At 33.3% G+C, this 22,136-nt stretch overlaps 1 protein-coding gene and 1 long non-coding RNA gene across 2 annotated transcripts in view; both read left to right on the forward strand.

Moving 5' to 3' along the window:
• The window catches only part of LOC126881902 (uncharacterized), a 496,017-nt gene that overhangs the window by 192,556 nt on the left and 281,325 nt on the right, over positions 1 to 22,136 (forward strand). The gene's annotated exons all lie outside the window — the stretch shown is intronic.
• On the forward strand, positions 7,971 to 9,565 carry LOC126881903 (uncharacterized). The gene is made up of 2 exons (XR_007697052.1): positions 7,971 to 8,140; positions 8,615 to 9,565. It is a non-coding gene; the product is annotated as an uncharacterized LOC126881903 (long non-coding RNA).

Raw genomic sequence — 22,136 nt, forward strand, 5'->3', positions numbered from 1 at the left:
CTATAGCAAGTGATAAGGCGGAAGAAAGTTGAATTTCTTCCACCTGCAAATATGTTACCTTTGAAGACATTTTAGCTATTCTATCTTGTACTGTTTTAGCAGATAGTTGCAAATGTTTGATTTTTGTCAAGATTTTTATATGTTTTTTTTTGGTAAAATAAATAATATTTTCGTGTGGAACTAAAGAGCCACAGCTTTACATCCAAAGAGCCGCATTTGCCGACCCCTGGTCTAGTGGATGATTTGCCTACACCTCAACATACTACGTACAATTATTAGATTTTATTTCCGAGCAGTGGTAGATAGAGTGAAGATTGTGATGGTGGTGTCCAACTTCCGATTGGGAGACAGCGCTTAAAGAAGAAGAAGAAGAATATATTTTAATAAAGTTTTAAAGCAACGAATTAGTAAATTAAATTACTGTAACCAGTTTTAAACAAATACTAATGGTAGGGGAGCCCAAGCGGGGATTTTTGCAGTTACTCGAGCGCGTCAGATTATCATATGGGGAGAAACGTGGTACCCTGCAGATGTACCTCTGCCATATATTGGCTCTTAACACAGGGGAGTTCGTTTAGGGGGGCGCGAAAAAAAAAATCTATCCTTAAAAATACTCGAAATTGTCAGATTAAGATAAGGTAAGTTAAGTACATATGCAAAACAGTGTATATTTAAAAAATCTGACGATTTGAGCGGGGCGTAAGGGAATTGGTGAGTCACAAAGTTTCACAAGAAAAAGGCGAATATTTCGCGAAATGAACGTCAGATCGAAAAACTAAAAACTACACGTTCAATATTTTTCAAAAATCTATCGATAGATACCAAACACGACCCTCGCAGAGAGGGGTGGGGGGTAAATTTTAAATTTTAAATACAAATCCCGCGATATTTAGCAAAATAAACATCAGATCGAAAAACTGCAAAATACACTTATTTAATATTCTTGAAAAATATATCGAATGGTAACAAACGCGACCCCCCACGGAGGTGGGGTGGGGGGTTACTTTAAAATCTTAATTTTATTGCAGATTTGAATTCTCTGCATAAAAATAAGCAACTTTTATTCGAAACATGTTTTCGAATTATGGATAGATGGCGCTATATTCGGAAAAAACGATTAATGGAAATGGAAAATTAAATTAAAAAATGGCAAGCGCCCGCTAAAATGGAAAATTTTACTTAAATTTTTTTGGTTTTAGGACCTAATAATCACAACCCAATAGGTCCCCAAAGCGCTCGAGTGACTGCACATTTAGCACATTTTGCTCCCCTACCATAACTACTAAATCTACAAAAATACTCTTTAAATATTCATTTAAACTGCACTACTATATATTTAAATATTTATTTTTTTTTGCATTGCGTTTTTATGTGTAGATGGTAAAACAACCATAGCAGAAAACAGCCGTTTAAAAAAGGCAAAAAAAAACAATAACGAATGAAATGTGAGGAGTAGCAGCGGAGGCGCTGAGAACCAGGTAATATTTATCTAGCTAGACAATAGATATCGTCTGTTTTTAACAAAAGATAGTGCACAATCACGATGTCCAGTCATAACTTTTAATACTACTGCTTATTGAAGCAGAGATGGAACAGCTATTTGTTCGAGAAGAATTTTGTATAAAATTTTATCTTTTTGTAAAACACAAAGAAAATTTCATTGTATTAAAAAATTTCGGTAAAATGAATAATATAATTAGTTCAGAAAAGTAAAATAATAAATAAAAAAGAAGTCAACAACTAAAAAATGAACTGAACATAAATAAATACTGCTGCTTAGAGAGGATCGTGAAGGTAATTGAGGTGGAGTCTGTGTTTGGAAAAGGAGGCATCCGTATTGAAGGAGGAAATCGAAAATGGCAAAGAGAGCGCACCTGATAATATCGAATTGAGTTGATAAAATTAGATGTTAGAGTTGAAAAAATAGATTAGATCTATTTCATCATCATCATGGCTTACTCACTCCTGGCGGAGTGTTTGCCGCCCTTTTGGGCTCTCTGACTCATTTGTTGCGGTGAATCAGTCCGCTGTTGTCTTTTTATTATTATAGCAGCGTGTTGTGCGACTTAGCCCTGTCTACCATTCTACTCCATTCTTTTCGGTCCTTACATCTCTCCTTCCAATTATTGTATATTGTTAGCTTCTTTATGTCTCCTAAGTCTTGATCTCTCCATCTTGTTTTGGGTCTTTCCTTTGGTCTCTTTGTTGTTGGTATCCAGTCGGTTATTCGCTTTAGCGTAGAATCTGGGTTAGCTCTTTCTGTGTATCCCAGCCATCTGAGCCTTTGCGCCTTCGCAAACTTGATTATGTCTTCACCCTGGATGGCTTCTTTAATTTATTCATTAGTAACCTTCTAAATTCGCCTACATCTATCTTCACCGGTCCCATTTTTCGTCGAATTATTTTTCTTTTTAAGATTTCTAACTTCATTTCATCTTTTTGCGTTAAGCAGATCGTCTCTGCATCATAGGTGATAACTGGCCTGATTGCGGTCTTGTAAATTTTTAATTTGGTTGTCTTACTAATGTGTTTTTCTTTTAAGAATTTTGGTAGTTCCAGTAGGATTTATTACCCAGTAGGATGCGTTCATTTATTTCATCTGTTCTATCACCTCTGCCATTCACCATCACTCCCAGGTATTTGAAACGGTGTATTCTTGCAAAGGTATATGCACCCAGCTTAATTTCTTTCTCGATGTTCGTACTCTCTCTTGAAATCTTAAGGTATTTCGTTTTGCTCTGCTTTAGCCCTCTCTTCTTTGCTTCTTTATCTAGTATTAATATTATCTTTTGCATGGTTTTTAAGTATCTAGTAGCCAGTGTAATATCGTCTGCATACGCTATCAGTTGGACTGAAGATTCGAAAATATTTCCCATAATTTTAGCTGCTCTTATTGCACCCTCTATTGTGATGTTAAATAATGTTGTTGACAAGGAATCTTGTCAATAAGACAAGACGCCTGTCTGACGCCTAGCTCCATTCGTACTTCATCTCAGGGGCCTTCCCTTGTCAGGATTCGTGCCTTGGATCACTTCATCGTCATTTTCGTGAGCCTTACTAGTTTTCCTTGAATGCCTAGTTGTTTCATATCGTTAATTAGCTCCTTCCTTATTACACTGTCAAACGCTTGCTTGTAGTCAATAAATATGTAGATCTACTCCGTGCTCGTAACTTTTTCGACGATTTGCATTACAATGTGTATTGCGTCTGCGTTGTTGACTTACCCTCTCTGAATCCATGTTGGTATTCATCTACTTTTGTTCTCGTTTCTTTTTCTATTCTTTGTCTGATCAAAGGTATTACTATTTTGTACATTGTTTTTAATAGCGTGATTCCCCTGTAGTTAGTGCATTTTGTCTTGTCTCCTGTTTTAGGGATTGTTTCAGGGATGCGTTGTTTCATTTCAGTAGAGTGGTCCCGCATTGGTTGTTTATGTTGGTACCAAGGTATGTGTAGCTGTCCACCCTGTAAATTGGTTGTTGGTTTACCAAAAGCCGTGTATTTAATATTTAGTGCTTACTGACTACCATAAATAATATATCTACTTTGTTTTTTTCGTATTGAGAATGAGATCAAGTCTATGTTCTCTATTTATACCTGAAAAAGATAGTCAAAAAATTGTATCGTGCAGTAATCTTTACTGCTAAGATTAACTTGATTGTTAGTTTATATTTAAGAACAAGCATCATAGTACTATTTGTATTTCACATATTATTTTTATTTGATAGCAGATAGTGCTTTAGTATTACTTGTTCTTACCACTACCCACATGAAGATATGAGTAATATTGTATGTGAAGAATAATTACTACTTTCATGGCTTTTATCCGTTGGGTTTATCGTATGGGCTGATTATAAAATCTTATACAACATAAATATATGGTTTCATGTGAACAAAGGCGACTGTATTCAATTATTTTTAAAATCCGTATAAGTCGAAATAGTAGTATTTAGTTCTCAGAAAGAGTTTATGTAAAAATCCATACTTAGCGATATATACCAACTCTGAGGGTATTATAAAATACCTAATATACAGTGTGCGTCTAAAATTCTCCCATTCGCCTCCCCCAAAAAAGGATGAAAGGAAAATAGAAGAAACGAACAAGAATTAAAGAACAGAAAATACAAAATGTAGGGATAAAGAAAACTCTGATGTTTCCACGATCTTGCAACTACGTTCTGTTATCATATTAAAGTTTCCAGTATAGTAGTATAGTGCATCAATTTACTTAATATTTTCACTGTAAGTAGGGAATAGCTCAAGAAACAAAGTCTACCAATATACTATGGCGCTTTTATCTTGGGGGGTGATTCCCACCCTTTCTCGGGTGTGAATTTTTTTGTGAAAACAACCACAGAAGTGACTAGAGAACCTAGTTCTAAGTAAAAACTATTATATATTTTTTTTTTTGAAAACTCAATACTTATTGAGTTAATCGTGGTTGAAAATTTGCCATTTTCATTGAAAATCACACCTTTTTAGAGGGTTTTTTGCGAATACCTTAAAAATTGAGCATCTAACGAAAAAAACTATACTATAAAACATTTTTGTAGCTTATGCAAAATCAAAGACGTTAATTTCTTCATGAATCTTCTAGTTATAATACAAAAAGAAATACGGTAGGTGAAAATAGCTATTTCCACCTACCTCTACCGAAAGTATACTTTTCCGGACCTGATTGTAGGGAGCAAAGTTGTACTTTTCCTCCCTAGGGAGGAAAATATTTTTCCTCCCTAGGGAGGAAAAGTAAAAGTGACGTCATTGTATTTCATTCATGAAATATAACTTATTGACGCCCTGTACAATATATATTTTCTATTACGTAAGTATCTATATATTTTAACGTTTATTTAAAAACACTCTGTATTTTGCAGAATGGTAAAAAACAGTAAATTGTTATTCTGATTTAACAATGTTTACATTAATAATTTGACTTATATTTGACAGTTGACAGTTATATTGTACCTACTTGTTACTTTTAGTTCTAATAAATTTTGTTGGTTAGTTACATAAATAAATTAAGTAAAAATGAAAAAATTACTTGTTATTTGAGGAAGGTGGAAAAACCATATGTATAACATGGGAGTAAAGTGCCTTTTCCTCCCTTGAATGATTACTGCCCTCCGCTACGCGTCGGGCAGTAAACTTCATTCTCGGGAGGAAAAGTAGCACTTTCCTCCCTTGTTATACAAATAGCTATTTGTATAACAAGGGAGGAAAGTGCTACTTTTCCTCCCGAGAATGAAGTTTACTGCCCGACGCGTAGCGGAGGGCAGTAATCATTCAAGGGAGGAAAAGGCACTTTACTCCCATGTTATACATATGGTTTTTCCATCTTCCTCAAATAGCAAGTCATTTTTTCATTTTTACTTAATTTATTTTTGTAACTAACCAACAAAATTTATTAGAACTAAAACTAATAAGTAGGTACAATATAACTGTCAACTGTCAAATATAAGTCAAATTATTAATGTAAACATTGTTAAATCGGAATAACAATTTACTGTTTTTTACCATTCTGCAAAATACAGAGTGTTTTTAAATAAACGTTAAAATGTATAGATAATTACGTAATAGAAAAAAGATATTGTACAGGGCGTCAATAAGTTATATTTCATGAATGAAATACCATGACGTCACTTTTACTTTTCCTCCCTAGGGAGGAAAAATATTTTCCTCCCTAGGGAGGAAAAGTACAACTTTGCTCCCTAAAATTAGGCCCGGAAAAGTATACTTTCAATAGAGGTAGGTGGAAAAAGATTTTTTTGTGCGTGCTCAAATCGGGGTATTCAACTATTACAGAAAATGGTCAATTTTAAGGGTACAATGATACCAATATCTTTGACTGTTAAAGGTCGATTTTTGACTGATAAACGTCGGTTACATTCAAACTAAGCGAGATATGGTGCAAAAAAATTGATGACTAATGTATTTTATGCAATACCTTTTATTTTAATATTATTTCCATGTTCAGAAAGTGGGAAGTTTAAAATGAATGGTTTTTGAAACAAAAAATAAGATAAAATTATAGAATGCACTTATATATTTTCTTAGAAATCTTGCTTTTTCTCCACCTAACTCGAAAATGATACGAGATACAAAAAAAAAGATACAGTACAAAAATGTAGGGATTTTTCAGATAACAATTTTGTTTTTTCTTTCATTACTGTATCTCTTTATCATTTTCGAGTTACGTGGAGAAAAATGAAATTGATCTTTTTTTTTCACATCACTACTTAACGGAAGAAATCTTCTTTAATGTTTAATTACACTCTGCTAATTCTGTCGTGTTTATTTCAGGTAAGACGCCAAAAATTGTATACTACCAGTATTGTAAGTATGTATTTTTTTATATTATATAATTAATAATGATATTAATGATTATTGTATGTAAATTTTGCAGTTATTGCATAAAAAATTTACCTAAGATATGTCGAGAACAAATACGATTTTTATTAAATAAATAAATGGTTTCAAATTTAGTTTAAAAGGGTTGAATGTATAAATAAATAGATAGACTACATCAGACGATCATATATCAAGTTTCAACAATGTAGAGAATTAGATTATGGAAATCCTGCAAATGCCAGGAAAATAATAAATTAGAGAAGCGTCGTACAAATTTTAAACAAATAAGAAATTACAAAATTCAAGGATCCAAGTGTAAAATAGAAGAATACATTATCAAAAAAACCGACTTTGCATAAATTAACAAATTATAAATAGGATATTAAAGATTGATTTTCTTAAACGATTAGTTTCTTACTGTTAAGTATTAACTAGTATTCTACTATTTTATGTTTTTTTATATACAATGAAATGGACAAACATGGGGACAAACATAAATGGAAAGAAACTAAACCACCTAAGATATGCAGACGATGTAGTAGTAATCTCATCAAGTTTTGAAGAACTACAAAAGAATGGTCAGATTAGCCTAGGCAGGATTTGCGAAATTAAAGTGGGTTCTAAAGAATAAAAAAAACAATAATACTTAAAAACAAGAGTGTTTGACCAGTGCATACTCCCAATTCTCACATACGCATTCTAAACATGGACCTTGACCAAAGCAAATATGGATAAAATAATGAAGGCACAAAGAACCATGGAGAGAGCAATGTTCGGAGTAAAATTAACCAACAAAAAGCAAAACAACTGGGTAAGAAATAAAAAAAAGTCAAAGAAGCAGGACAACATATGTATAGCCAGGCTAAAATGGAGCTTCGTAGGTCATAACGCTAGACAAAGAGACAATAGGTGGAATACCACGATACACCAGTGGAGACCATGGACAGGAAAGAGAGCAAGAGGACGACTCCAGGTGAGATGGGGAGACGACATTGAAAAGATAGGAGGAACGCACTGGAAACAGAAAACATTAAACAGAAGCGAATGGAGGAAACTGGGGAAGCCTTTGTTCAAAATTGGACGAAATAAAGGGCAAAAGGAGAAGAAGAAGATATACAGTGGAACCCCGATAAGTCGGCCTTCGATAACCCGGAAGTTCGGCTAACCTGGAGCGATTTTCATCAGACAACTCAAACATTTTTCACTTTGACTGAGTTTTTTACCAAGAAATAATAAATGCTGTATACAACTGTACATACACTTGAGTCCAGGGTTCTTTACCCGTGCGTCATTAACCCGGGAGCAGTCGCGTCGTGAGAAAAAATCTCACATTTTATCCTTTTCCGTGATAACTTGATGAAAATTTTCTCGACATTGCTTTCCACTCGTAAGTGCTGTAACGGTCACGTTACGAAATTAGCTCTTTAATTATTATTATAATTATTTTCCCTCGGTCTCTCATTTAAATTCTCTAATTTCTCGTATAGGACTACTGAGGTGACGTCATACCTCGGTGATGGAACGTACTATGTACGCCACCTATCGAGAATTATTTCGTGTTCTGAGAGAGTTTGACGTTTACCTTGTCAGAGAAACGGATCTGACTCGACACTCGACTTTTGTGCCCGGAATAGGTCGGTCAGCTGTGTAAGCTGCAGTACCCGAAATGGCGGGTTGATAATTTCAATTTTAGTTAGTAAAGCCTTTTAGTTCACCAGTGAGAGAAAAATACCCCTTGTTTTCTGGAGTAGGGATTGAAGTACTTCGATGGAACCTCACTAAAATCAATCCGGTAAATAGTTAAATCCATATATTTTTTTTTTGACATACAGAGGTTAATGACTGCATGTTAAATTATTTTTACATCTAATACAATATTTCTTCCAATTCAGTATTCATAGTAAATTTATTAGTGAATTTAGTATCTTTGATTCCTTCCCATATTTACAGATCTACTTTTAGCTATTTATCTGTAGGTATCTTTGATATCTGTATATTTTATTGCAACATCTAATAAGTGTCCTATAATTATTTTAAAGAAATCATATAATTTATTCTCTACTGTAATTTGAAATTGTCACATATTTCGCTCTGAAGGTCAAATTTGGTCATGTACCATCCAATAATGAAAGTTTTTCTTGTATGTTAATGGCCCTTTTTTACATTAAAATCTATATTAAAAACCACTTCTTAGTTTCCCTTTTTTCTCCTTTGACTTTTTCCTAGACTTTGACATTGAAACTAAGACTGGGAAATATTTTTTTAGCCTTTTGTGGAAATAATATAAAGCGACATGAGAAATCCTAGACCCTCACCCACCTGAGAGGAACCTATTCCGGCTACATAGTCAGTCACCTGGGAGCAAGCGAAGCGTTCCAGCTTCATTTTCTGTCTACAGCTGTGCTTACAGGAAGCATGGTTTGGCACTATCCTCGTGCTCATTTTCTGGAAACCTTTTGGTTATACATTTGAGGAATGGATTGGTTTGGGAACACTCAGTTTGGTGATTTGAGTAACTTTTGTGTTCTATATTTCGGACTTTTGGTAATGCACTATGTTTATTAATTATTTTTTCAGATTTAGCGTACCTTTGTTTTTATATGACATATTTGTATATTATTGTATTTGGTTCCCAAACTTTGTATCTACGGTAACTTCTTGTGCACAGGAATAAGCCTAGAAAATTAGGTTTTTATATTTTATTATTGGTCTGATATTTATTTTTGTAATATTACTTGCTTGTTTCTCAAATATGTTATTTATTCACTTTATTTCATTTGTTCAGTTAATTCGTCGCTACTTTATTTTATTGCATTTGCTCGGGTAATTTAGGTCATCGTTTCGGTATTTATCTTAGCTTCATTTTTACAACTTCTATTAATTCATTTTGCTTAATTCATTTAGTATTTTCCCTTAGTTAGGCTCATGCCTATTTATATATATTTATTTGCATTATTTTCATCTTCTCCGGTTTCAATTCAGTTGTACGTAGCAAGCGTACTATAACCATTTGGTAGAAGACTCATGTGAGTGTACCCTATATGTCAGCAAGAGGTATCTAATTTTGTAAAAGGTAACCTTAGTGTTGTTGTATTGTATAATATCATCTTTAAAATATAACATATGTCATTTTAGAGTCACATTATATTTACTTTGTGTAACTCAGAGATTATCAAAAATCTAGTAGTTATTTTAATAAATGTTTATTTATTTTGTATATCATGAATTTTATTATTCCTTTATGTTCATTATTACAGGTTTGATATATTTAATATTTGACAACAGTATAAGATACCTGGGAAAATGATCGAAGATCATTTTCATGGCGCCCATGATTTGTTAGATTTATTTATCTTGTTCGTCTTTAGAAATTATTCATCTTCATTCCTTTTCAGTACCTTATTCTTATTTTATTATTTCACCTTTTAGTCATCATTACTATCTACATAGAGCTACTGTTCTTCGACAGGCATGCAAACGAGCCGTATCCATCCTTGAGTGTCAAGTTGTTCTCTTGTATCTCTTGCTAGCCAACTCTATCCAGTTTGCCTCTGTCTCTTCCCACTTCTCCTTCTATCCCTTCTAATCCCCCTTTCTTCAGTACTACTGCAAAGTAGTATTGTATGTTTTCCTACTGCGGCTTCTCAACGTAGAAGCCACTTCACCCTTTTCTTTACATCTATATCTCTACATATTATGTCTCATATATTTGTCCCATAGCTTACATCAAGTTATATAGTTCTTTTTCCCTTACTTCTGTTGGAGTATATCTTTCTTTCTTTTACTTTCACTCCAACAGAAGTTTTCTTATTTTTGTTACAGTGCCCCGAGGAAGATCATAGTACCTAATGCGTAGAAAAAAAATTTTTATTTTTTTTATTTTTATTTTTTTTTTTTGTGAAATTTATGACTTTGGTGAGAACCAACTAGCTTTAAAATTGTTAGAAATAAATATTTTTAACATAACAAGTAAATAAAAATATTATAAAATAGAAATTTGGTTATAACCTATATGGTGCCCAAAAGAAAGTATGGAAAATGCTTCAGAACAGGAAAAAACCAGTTAACCAGAGTTCGTGCAGACCAAGGGAGTACCTATAGAGACATGGCAACAGCATTTTAAAGAGCTATATTTATGATGCTGAAGAAACGCTGAATATAAATGGATACGAAACACATATAAGTGCTACAATCAATGACGAAGAGGTAGAAGCAAAGATCAAGGAGCTAAAAAACAGAAAATCACCTGGAACGGATGGTATACTAAATGAACTTTTAAAATATGGATGCCCTGAACTTGCAAGTAAACTGTCGCAACTCTTTAAAAAAATCTTAAACGAAACAGAAACACCAGAGGAATGGCGTAAGAGCATCACAATTCCCATATTTAAAAAAGGACAAAAAACTTGCCCACAAAACTACAAAGGAATAACCATCTTAAATACAACGATGAAACTTTTCACGGGTATTCTTAAGGACAAACTGGAAAGGCAAATCACTAATGCTGAAGAACAACAAGGTTTTACAAAGGGGCGATCTATAACAGACGCAGTATTTATAATAAAACAAACAAAAGAAAAAGCTGTAGAGTTCGGCATGTTAGCTTATATTTGCTTCATTGATCTGACGAAGTCGTTTGACAGAGTCCGCCTGGGAGACATCCTAAATATATTAATAGAAAATAAAACACGGACCAGCATAACAAAGATAGTCCATAACCTAAATAACAACAACGTAACCAAAGTTAGAGCAGAAGACCAGTTCACTGAAAATATTCCAACACCGGTAGTAGTGTTGCCCAAAATCGGTCTTGGTCTTGCAGTCTTGGTCTTGTTCTTGCGTTTTAGCAAGACCAAGACCGCCTTATTTTAGCAAGACCAAGACCAAGACTGACCGTGCAAGACTTGAGCAAGAACAAGACCAAGCCTGCGAGACTCTTGCGTCTTGCAGTTTGAGTGTCGTTTTATGGAATAATACAGGGTGTAACAAAAATACAGGTCATAAATTTAATCACATATTTTGGGATCAAAAATAGTTCGATTGAACCTAACTTACCTTAGTACAAATGTGCACATAAAAAAAGTTACAGCCCTTTGAATTTACAAAATGAAAATCGATTTTTTCCAATATATCGAAAACTCTTGGAGATTTTTTATTGAAAATGAACATGTGGCATTCTTAAGGCAGTAGTATCTTAAGAAAAAATTATAGTGAAATTTAGACACCCGATAAAAATTTTATGGGGGTTTGGTTCCTTTAAACCCCCCAAACTTTTGTGTACGTTTCAATTTGATTATAACTGTAGTACCATTAGTTAAACACAATGCTTTAAAAACTTCTTTGCCTCTTGGTACTTTTTCGAAAAGTCAGTATTTCTCGAAATATTTTGCATATTATTTGTCAAATCCACCACACATTTGTATATGGCCACGTATATGTTATGTTCATCTGTGATATGGCTAAGTACGATTATGGAGACTTGATAATAATAGGAAAATTTATATTTACATATTTAGGTATATTTCAAACCATATTAAAAAAGAAGTCACATCTCGATAAAATGTGCCTTATCGAAAAAATACACAGAAGCAAAAAGGTTTTAAAAACACTGTGTTTAACTAATGGTATCGCAGTAATAGTTTAATTGGAACGTACACAACCATTTGGGAGGTTTAAAGGAACAAAACCCCCATAAAATCTCTACGTAAACATATTAGAAAAGAAGCCGCAACTCGATAAAAACTGCCTTGTCGAAAAAATACTAAGAACCAAAAAAGTTTTAAAAATATTGAATTTAACTAATAGTATCACAATAATAATTTAATTGGAACGTACACAAAAGTTTGGGTGGGTTTAAAGGAATAAAACCCCCATAACATTTTTATGGGGTGCACAAATTTCACTATAATTTTTCTTTAAGATATTCCTCCCATAAAAATGCCACATATCCATTTTCAATAAAAAAATCTCTAATAGTTTTCGATATATTGGAAAAAATCGATTTTCATTTTGTAACTTCAAAGGGCTGTAACTTTTTTATATGCATATTTGTACTAAGGTAAGTTAGGTTCATTAGAACTATTTTTGGTCCTAGAATAGGTGATTTAATTTATGACCTGTATTTTTGTTACACCCTGTATATTAGTTCGGGTATATGCTTAGAGACTGTGAGATACAAAAAAATATGTAACAAAAATTTGGAAAAATGGATTTATCCGCATTATAAACAATACGATGAACATACATACCGAATTAAAAATATGAACACTTATTTATTGGATACGTACTCAGAGGTCATAATAAATTATTATACAATGTAAAAATACAATATTTCATTCTTTCCTAATATCAGACGACGCCTTCGGTCCGAAATTAATTACAATTGAGCAATTGTCTAGATTTTGAGAATAGCAACCTTTCATAAAATAATCTTCTTGTGTTGTGTGTATAACAATATCGCATTGAAACTTTTAAAGAAGTATGTCGCCTATAAGGTGATAAAAATATAATACGAATACCATATTCACTGTTACGGACAACCACTCAATTGTTTTTTCTTATCCATATCGTAAAGACTAAACGTCCTACTTTTTGCAGGGTGTGCAATTAGATATTAGATCAATCGGCCGAACAAAATTTTTTGCTGAAAAAGCACTAGATAAGTTAATGCCTGGCTACCATGTATAGCCCATTCGCGCACGGTAAAATGTTAAAAAACCTTCAAATTTCAAAAAAAGAGATATTTATTATTATATAAAAAGAGATATTGGCCGATGTGTGATTTGGCCATTGTTTTTTTATTGTTAATGAAGAACTTATGAGAGGATGGGTGATCGGACTGCATTAAAAACTAAAAACAATGTTTTTTAAAATGAAATAAACAAATTACTTATCGACAACTGATAAATAAAGTTTAAACTTCAGTTTAGGCACTTCGAGATTTCGAAAATAATATTTTTTTCCGCCTACCTCTACCGAAAGTATACTTTTCCGGAGCTGATTGTAGGGAGCAAAGTTGTACTTTTCCTCCCTAGGGAGGAAAGGTAAAAGTAACGTCATATGTCATTCATGAAATATAACTTATTGACGCCCTGTATAATATATATTTTCTATTACGTAAGTATCTATACATTTTAACATTTATTTATAAAACACTCTGTATTTTGCAGAATGGTAAAAAACAGTAAATTGTTATTTTGATTTAACAATGTTGACATTAATAATTTGACTTATATTTGACAGTTGACAGTTATATTGTACCTACTTGTTCGATTTAGTTCTAATAAATTTTGTTGGTTAGTTACATAAAATAAATTAAGTAAAAATGAAAAAATGACTTGTTATTTGAGGAAGGTGGAAAAACCATATGTATAACATGGGAGTAAAGTGCCTTTTCCTCCCTTGGATGATTACTGCCCTCCGCTACGCGTCGGGCAGTAAACTTCATTCTCGGGAGGAGAAGTAGCACTTTCCTCCCTTGTTATACAAATAGCTTACTTGTGTTTTTGAGCCTTGAACATCGTCATTTTTCGATTTTTTTCAGTTTTAAATTGTTTATAACTCGGAAACGAATAACTTTAGACAAAAACTACAAAATACCTTTTTTGTTTCATATGATTCAAAGAACCTAAAATAAGTCTGCCAGGGCTGAAACAATTGATTTTTATAATTTGTTTAATTTTTTTTTTTAATAAATATAGAAATAACTCAGAAATTACGGCATTTCGGTATAGGAAATATTACATGAAAATTAATTAGTAGTTATTATGGTTCAAAATGCAAAAATATACTGGGTGTTCTATTCGAAATACTAAAGTTCATTATATTTTCAAAAAAACGCAAGATCTGGTAACAATCTGTAATTACCACTATAATATCGGCCGCATTAGAAGACCTTTACTCACCAAATTCTATAAAAATCGTTCAAGTCGTTTCCGAGATATTTGAGGCGTTCCATACATAAAACTCACTCTGTATAAATATTATATAATTAAACTGCGTGTATTACTTTGTATTAATTCTTGTTAAAAAAAAGTCAATCTTAAAATTTTCAACTAATAGCAAACAAAAATTTTCAACTAATAATAGTGTCAAAGCTATTGCGTACTGTGCTGTAATTTAATTTGTATTTTTTTTTTATTTTTTATTTGAATAAATGGCAAATTGTAGAACTCTTTTATTCCATTTCATTTCATATATCTAATGTGAGAGTCCATCAATCCCTTTCTAGACAGATAATGTTCTTTAAAATACAGTCTAGATAAGTTTATGTCATTTGTTTGATTTTTTGTGTTTTCACCATGTTTTAGCACATGTCAAGTTATTAAATGCAAACGTTTATTAAGAAACAGACTGACTCCCGTGGGACATGGTAGATAGCCCAGTTAGTTAGAGTATAGGCAGGGATAGTTTAGATCGTGGGTTCAAACCCACCTAATGTGAGTTGTTTATTAATAAATAGCAATATGCTAGTGGGAAACTGCGAGACTTGCAAGACTCTTGCTGCAAGACCAAGACCAAGACCAAGACTGGGAGTGCAATACCAAGACCAAGACCAAGACCAGGTGTACTGGTGCAAGACCAAGACCAAGACTGTCCAAGTCTCGTCTTGGTCTTGCATTTGGGCAACACTAACCGGTAGGCATTAGACAAGGAGACAGTTTAAGCCCCTTCTTGTTTAACCTACTCATGGGCAAAATTATAAACAAAGTAACATCTCTTAATCTCGGATATAGAATGGGCAACAAAATAATTGGTAAGGAATGGAAACGCGTTATTTATACCCCGTTTAGGCTTGTGCCTCTTCAGGGTGAAGGAACCTCCTTTTGGTTCCATGGATGTGGTACAACCATGTAAGACGAATGGATGAGAATAGACTCTCAAAGTTGCCCTAGAAAACAACCCGCCCGGTTCAAGACCCCCCGAAAGACCACCTAAAAGATGGAGGGATAGTTGGCAATCTACCTCCCAGGAAATTAACCAGGGGCAGCTTCAGAATTAAACAGATCGAAAGATCTCCAAGAAGCAAAAGAAGAAGAAGAAGAAGATATTTAAATTCGTATTTAAATCTATATTGTGAGATTTTTTCTCTACGCGCTACTACTTACGTTACTGAAGTGTGCGCGACGGCTCCCGGGTTAATACCTGTCGAGATAAAACACATCTTTGATAACTCAAATTTTAACCCGTGATAGGAGCAGTAGCTACTTACTGCCACTTGCTGTTGCGTTTAATAAATTTCAATTTCCGACTTATTATCGACCTATTTCGTATGCTTTAAATGGTGACGCACGGGTAAAGAACCCTGGACTCAACTGTAATTTAGATGTACAGTGGAACCCCGATAAGTCGGCCCCCGATAACCCGGAAGTCCGGCTAACCCGGACCGATTTTCATCAGATAAACATTTTGATTTTCAATATTTTGTATTTTTCAATTTATTTGTGGCTTATTTCCCATCAAAATAGTTAATTATCAGACAAACCTTTCAACAATAAAAATGTATGTAATATAATATTTGAGAGATAATGTGTATGTGTGTAATTTGAACTATACGATATTAAAAATGACTCATAGCACACGCCGCAGAAACAACAGCCACCTGTCTGTAATATATATTCCTTTTTATTTCAAACTGTCAGCATTGTTTAGGAAAGACTATTTAAAAAATTCTTTTATAAGCAATGGTCTTTAGGTTTCACTGTTCTTAAATAATAACATTACATCATTGTGACTGTATTGTGTGTCTTGTATTGTTCGCTTCCATTTGCTTACGTTTGTGTTTGGTGTTTTTTTTGGTAATTTTAATGAGTAGGTACTGTGCATATTTATCAATATATTTCAATTCTAACGGAGTTTATCTGTAAGTATACCGTGTTTTATTAATTTTTACCATATTCTCCGGCTATCTCGGATTTTCGATAACCCGGATCGGTCGCGGTCCCGATTAATCCGAGTTATCGAGGTTCCACTGTACTGTGCATATGTATTTCATGTTCCTGCAGTTATAATCGAGTTTATCTGTAAGTATACGGTATTTTATTAATTTTTACCATATTCTCCGGCTAACCCGGATTTTCGATAACCCGGACCAGCCGCGGTCCCGATTAATCAGTCTTATCGATGTTCCACTGTATATCGTTTCATAATAATCCTTCCGAATAAAAGGCTGTTTAAAAGTATTAAATATCATTTTATTTGTGAAGAAATCAAATTTAACAGGTTGTAAAACGGCCGAGGTTCGTCGACTTGGATTTTTAGACGAGGACTAGAAGCCAGATGCTTTATCGATTTCTTTCTCATACAAAGAGTTACTGAACCGTGTTAATATAACATTATTAAACTTTTATCTGCACTCTTAATTAAATTAAAGATGAAAGTGGGTAATTTGATCTCCTGTGCAGCCAACAGTACTTTAATATTTGTTACCGTATAAGCTGGGCATTTTTTGTTGATTTATTTAGTAAATTAAACGCCTGAAAGGCCTTTAAGAACGCAAAGTAACTGTATTAGAGTTGAATACTGTATTTTCCGCTACAGGAATGTTGAAGCATTTCGGGTAAAATATTGAAATGGTGTTCGTTACTACGTCTTTTTCTTTGTCGTCCCTTTTTTTACTTAATTATCCTTTTAACGTGTAAATAAAAAAATATGAAAAAAATATTTTTAAGAACCGCTTTTCTTTAGTTGCGAGTGACTGAAATTAAACATATTATAAAAAAATCAACCAAAAAGCAAAATATAAAAAAAATTAAAAAATCTAACACATTCGTCAAAGAAAAGCGTGGCGCGTCTTCATCGATTAACGGTTTTCGCGCCACGCTTTTCTTTAACGAATGTGTAAGATTTTTTCAATTTTTGAAGTGAAAACTTCTTTAGGGACGTTGTGCGATTTTTGGATAGGGGAGAAAGCATTGAATTCGCGACCGTCATCGCGACCGTCATTGCGACCGTCATCGCTAATGCTATATATTACATATTTGTATGTATATATAAATTGTATAGAAGTATTTAAATTTAAAATAAGTGTAAAACCTATTTTAGGATGGGGAAAAAGGATTTATTTCGCGACCGTCATCGCGACCGTCATCTCTTCGGCGAAATAAATTTTGTACGTATATGCATTGAAGTGAAAACCTCTTTAGGGAGGTTATGAACTTTTTGGATGGGAAAAAGTATTAAATTGGCGACCGTCATCGCGAGCGTCATCGCGACCGGGAAAAATTATTAAATTAGCGACCGTCATCGCTTCGACGAAATAAATTTTTGAAGTGAAAACTTTTTTAGGGACGTTGTGCACTTTTTGGCTGGGAAAAAGTAATAAATTAGCGACCGTCATCGCTTCGACGAAATAAATATTTGAAGTGAAACTTCTTTAGGGACGTTGTGCACTTTTTCAATGGAAAAAAGTATTAAATTAGCGACCGTCATCGCTTCGATGAAATAAATTGTTGAAGTAAAAATTTCTTGAGGGACGGTGTGCACTTTTTGGATGGGGAAAAATTATTAAATTAGCGACCGAAACTTCTTTAGGGACGTTGGACCTCCCCTTCCTCCAGCCAACGGGTCTGGAACTGCTTTCAGCGAACATCTCTGATCCGTCGGCCTTACACATAACTCCCTATGGAGTTATGAATTTTCTTCAACCTAGTTTTTTTGGTATTTCTGCTATTTTTCACGCGCACTACCGATTGTTTTTATTATTATATGTTATGAGTATATTGAAGATATCAAAATTTGTACAGAGAAAAAGGAACGACAGAAAAAGGTAATGGTTCAAAGATTACCATCATATTGTTAATAACTTCTTTGCAAGTACCGGTGAACTTTGATCGTTTGAATCGCAGGAACCACTCATCGCAATTCAACTTTTTTTAAGGAAACATCCTACCGATTCTTTTCCAGTGCCGTTTTCTGAATTTCATTTTATTTAATAGTTACCAAAGTTCTACTTATTTATAAGCGAAACATTCCTGCGGCCGCCGAAATACTCCGATTTCAATTCTATAAAGTACCTTCTTTAGATAGATGATGTGCTTTTTCTAATATGTTTATCCGTTATTACCTGAATAGTTATAAAACCTAATTAACTCTACAGTAACTCTTCAGTTTTAATATGGCACTTCCACTAACAAAAATACATATCGACGACGGTTGAAAGGTATGAGGTTGTAACCCACAAATCATCTTTTTTTAGGAAGTAGGAAAAACGCTCCATTTAATTAATTTAATAAGCAATAATTAACCTAGTAATTTTTTTCATTAATTTAGAGATTAGATTTATAGATCTAATTGATTTACAAATTAATGAAAAATATTATTAGGTTAATTCCTATAGAATAGAATAGAAATATGCTTTATTGCCACTGAAAATTTTTACAGTTTTATGGACAAAGCTTACATACAGTCAAAAGAAAAATAATATCAATAACAAAAATAACAACTAAAATTTACTAAAAATTAGATAAATCGTCAATATACAGTATATAAGCTATAAAAGCAAAGACAAAAACAATTTATTGCAAAATTTATATAAATTGCAAATTGAACATACTTACAACAAATAAAATACAACATTAGGAACTGACAAATTTAAGCTAAGTACTGCGTATGAAACCCAATTTTCTTAGTTATTCATTAAGAAATTCTTCTATTGAATAATATGGTCTTTTAGATAGATAGGCTTTTGTCATTTTACGAAACTTTTGGAAAGATGTTGCAGGTTTAAGTTGTAACGGGAGAGGGTTGTAAAGTTTTTTTGCGGAATATAATATAGATTTCTTTACTAACTCAGTGGATGGGATCGGTAAATAAATATCAAAGATTGAATTTCTGGTGGAGTAAAGATGATTGGGCCTTGCTGGAAAGACATGAAGGTGTTTATGAATTAAACAAACCGTTTCTAGAATATATAAAGATGTAAGTGTTAAAATTCCGTGATCTCTGAAGTAACTTCTGCAATGTGTAGATTTTCTGAGGCCAAACAGGTATCTTATTGCTCTTTTTTGCAATTTAAAAATAACATCAAATTGAGCAGCTGTACTAGAACCCCAAAAAGGAAGAACATATCGAAGATCAGACTCGAACAACGAAAGATATGTTATTTTAGAAGATACTAAATTGAGTTCCCTTGAGACAGATCTTATTGCATAGCAAGCTGAGGCGACTTTCTTAACGAATCGATATAAAGGGACAATTTGAGGTTGCTGTCTAAAAAAATACCAAGAACTTTTACAGAATCAACGGTACTGATCTGACTGTTATTAAGACGCAAAGGTTCAAAAGCTCCTATATAGGATAATGCTACTTTTTTATCTATGTTAATAGAGAGTAAATTAGAGTCAGACCAGGTCTTTATCGTCAGTAGATCCGAAGTTATAGTTTCATGAAGAGATGCAATTGTTGAGTTGCTCCAAGTGATACTAGTATCATCAGCAAAAAGAAAAATTTTCCCATAGATTTTTAAATTAGTGATGTCATGTATAAAGATAAGGAACAGAAGAGGACCCAATACTGAACCGTGTGGTACTCCACATACAATGTTTTTGAAACTATAGTCAATATCATTTGCTATAATTAGTTGTTTCCTATTATTCAAGTAGGATTGGAACCAATTCAAAAAAATACCTCGAATTCCATAGAAATTTAGTTTTTTAATCAAGATGTCGTGATTTACATAATAAAAAGCTTTGACATAGTCACAGAAAACAGTGGCAGTATAAAGATTATTGTTTAGTGCTTGGTAAACCTCATGTAGTACAGAAAACATGGCATCAGTGGTACATTTATTAGTTAAAAAGTCGAATTGATTTTGTGATAAAATGTTGTTATCAACGATAAAGGACATAAGTCGAGTTTTAATGATGCTCATAATATTACTTAAATGGAACGTTTTTCCTACTTCCTGAAAAAAGTTGATTTGTGGGTTACAACCTTTTACCTTTCAACCGTCGATATGTACATGACAGTAGTAGGTACGCATTAAATTTCGATCTAAAATTTATGGTTTCCATTTAATTCGTATAATTGTATCCTACAAGCTTGTATACGAGTGATACATATAACTAAAAACAGTGCATACTTCAGTCTAGTTTGAATAAAAACGATTAAAACTCCATTTTCCTTTGTTGTTTTCTTTGAATCGACGAACTAGTACATGTATAACTGTATCCGTGACAATTATAGCTTCTTTGAGACTAAATTACATCTAATGGTGTAGGTTTTTCTTTTATATATCACCAGGAAGTGAAATTGGTCATAACATGATGTACATTCTTTTACTTGTCCAAATCGTAGTCAATAGTCTTAATTAATATTTCTAAAAGTCATTGCGAGATATAAAAAATGTTGTCTATCGTGACTCAATTCGTTGGTTAATATTGAACAATCTTTTGACTGTGGAGTGTTAGATTCTAATCCAGTGGCGTTCTTACTTATTGAAATAAAACGGTTTGTTGGTTACCTACTTAAGAACTATGCATCTTCACAAATCAAGTGGCTAGGTATTGCTCTCTAATTACACTCTAGCAGAGCTTTTCAGGCATTTTTGTTGTTTACGTCTCTGTTACATAATACCTTGGATCTCATTCTAAAAGCGGTTCTAGCCTGCTCAATTCTGGAAATAATTTCAACATGAGTCTCTGCGTTGCATTTAAATGTTATCCAAGCTAAACAATTTTAGAGGTCCCGTCATTTGTGATGGCACTAATTTGCATATTATTGCACTTGTATAGAAGCCAAATTTGAAGTTTCTTCCTAAGCCACGACTTAGCATTAAATAATTTCAATACTCAGTAATAAAATTTAAATGTCAGTAACCAAGCACTTACTTAAAGACGGTTCTTAGACCATTTTTAGATGCGCCATAATATGCAAATTAGTGCTTTCCCAAATAACGGGAACTCTATCAACTCGTTCAAGTTTGTCACTATTTACATATATGGACGGTTTTTTATTCTGTTTACTTATTACGAGTATTTTGGTTTTCCGTATGTTCAGATTCAGGCCTGCTTCCTTACTGCTCTCAACGACACTTTCAAGTAATGTTTGCGTGTTGAGTCGAAGCTAGTTCGCAAATTATTGATAACTTCACCGTTCACAATTGAAGGGTATAGGGGAAAACGGGTTAAGTCAAATTTTGGCAAATTTAAGATATCGCAACATCCCGAACAAAAGTGTCATAACTCAAAATTTTTTCAAACCGCACTTATTTACGGAAATATGATACATGATATCAAATGTACTAACCAAGAAAACCGTAGCAAAGTTACTTTAAAATTACCTCACAGATGGCGCTAAAAGCTATTTTGCTCGGAAGATGTTTTAGGAAATTTTCCGTTAAAAACAGTATCAATTCGTGATGCGTAGGTGAAACACCACTCGTTCCGAGCAAAAGCGTATTATTTCCGATTAACCCTCGTAAGGCGGTGCGGGGTGCAGCTACACCCCAGACCTCGTTTTTCTTACCTATCTTTTTAAATAAATTATTTTATTTTTTCGCATTAAATTCAATTCTAAACACATACAATCCATTGCAGCATCTAAAACGATTTACGTTTACGTGATTTTTTGGAAAAATTACTGTATTGTGCAAATGATGAAAATTTCATATTCTGAATTGGACGTTTCTGGTGTTTCACTTGGAGCTAACAGAGCTACGGGACAAGGTCGGTGTTACTTATGTCAGAGAAAAAAGATCGAAAGTCCCGACATAACTGTATTATGTGTAAAAACTTGTGTCGCTCACTCTGTGAAAAATTTTCTTGTGTTTATCTTGCAACGATAATATT

This window comes from Diabrotica virgifera, chromosome 3 (genome assembly GCF_917563875.1).
Source record: "Diabrotica virgifera virgifera chromosome 3, PGI_DIABVI_V3a".
Taxonomy (NCBI): Eukaryota; Metazoa; Arthropoda; class Insecta; order Coleoptera; family Chrysomelidae; genus Diabrotica; species Diabrotica virgifera.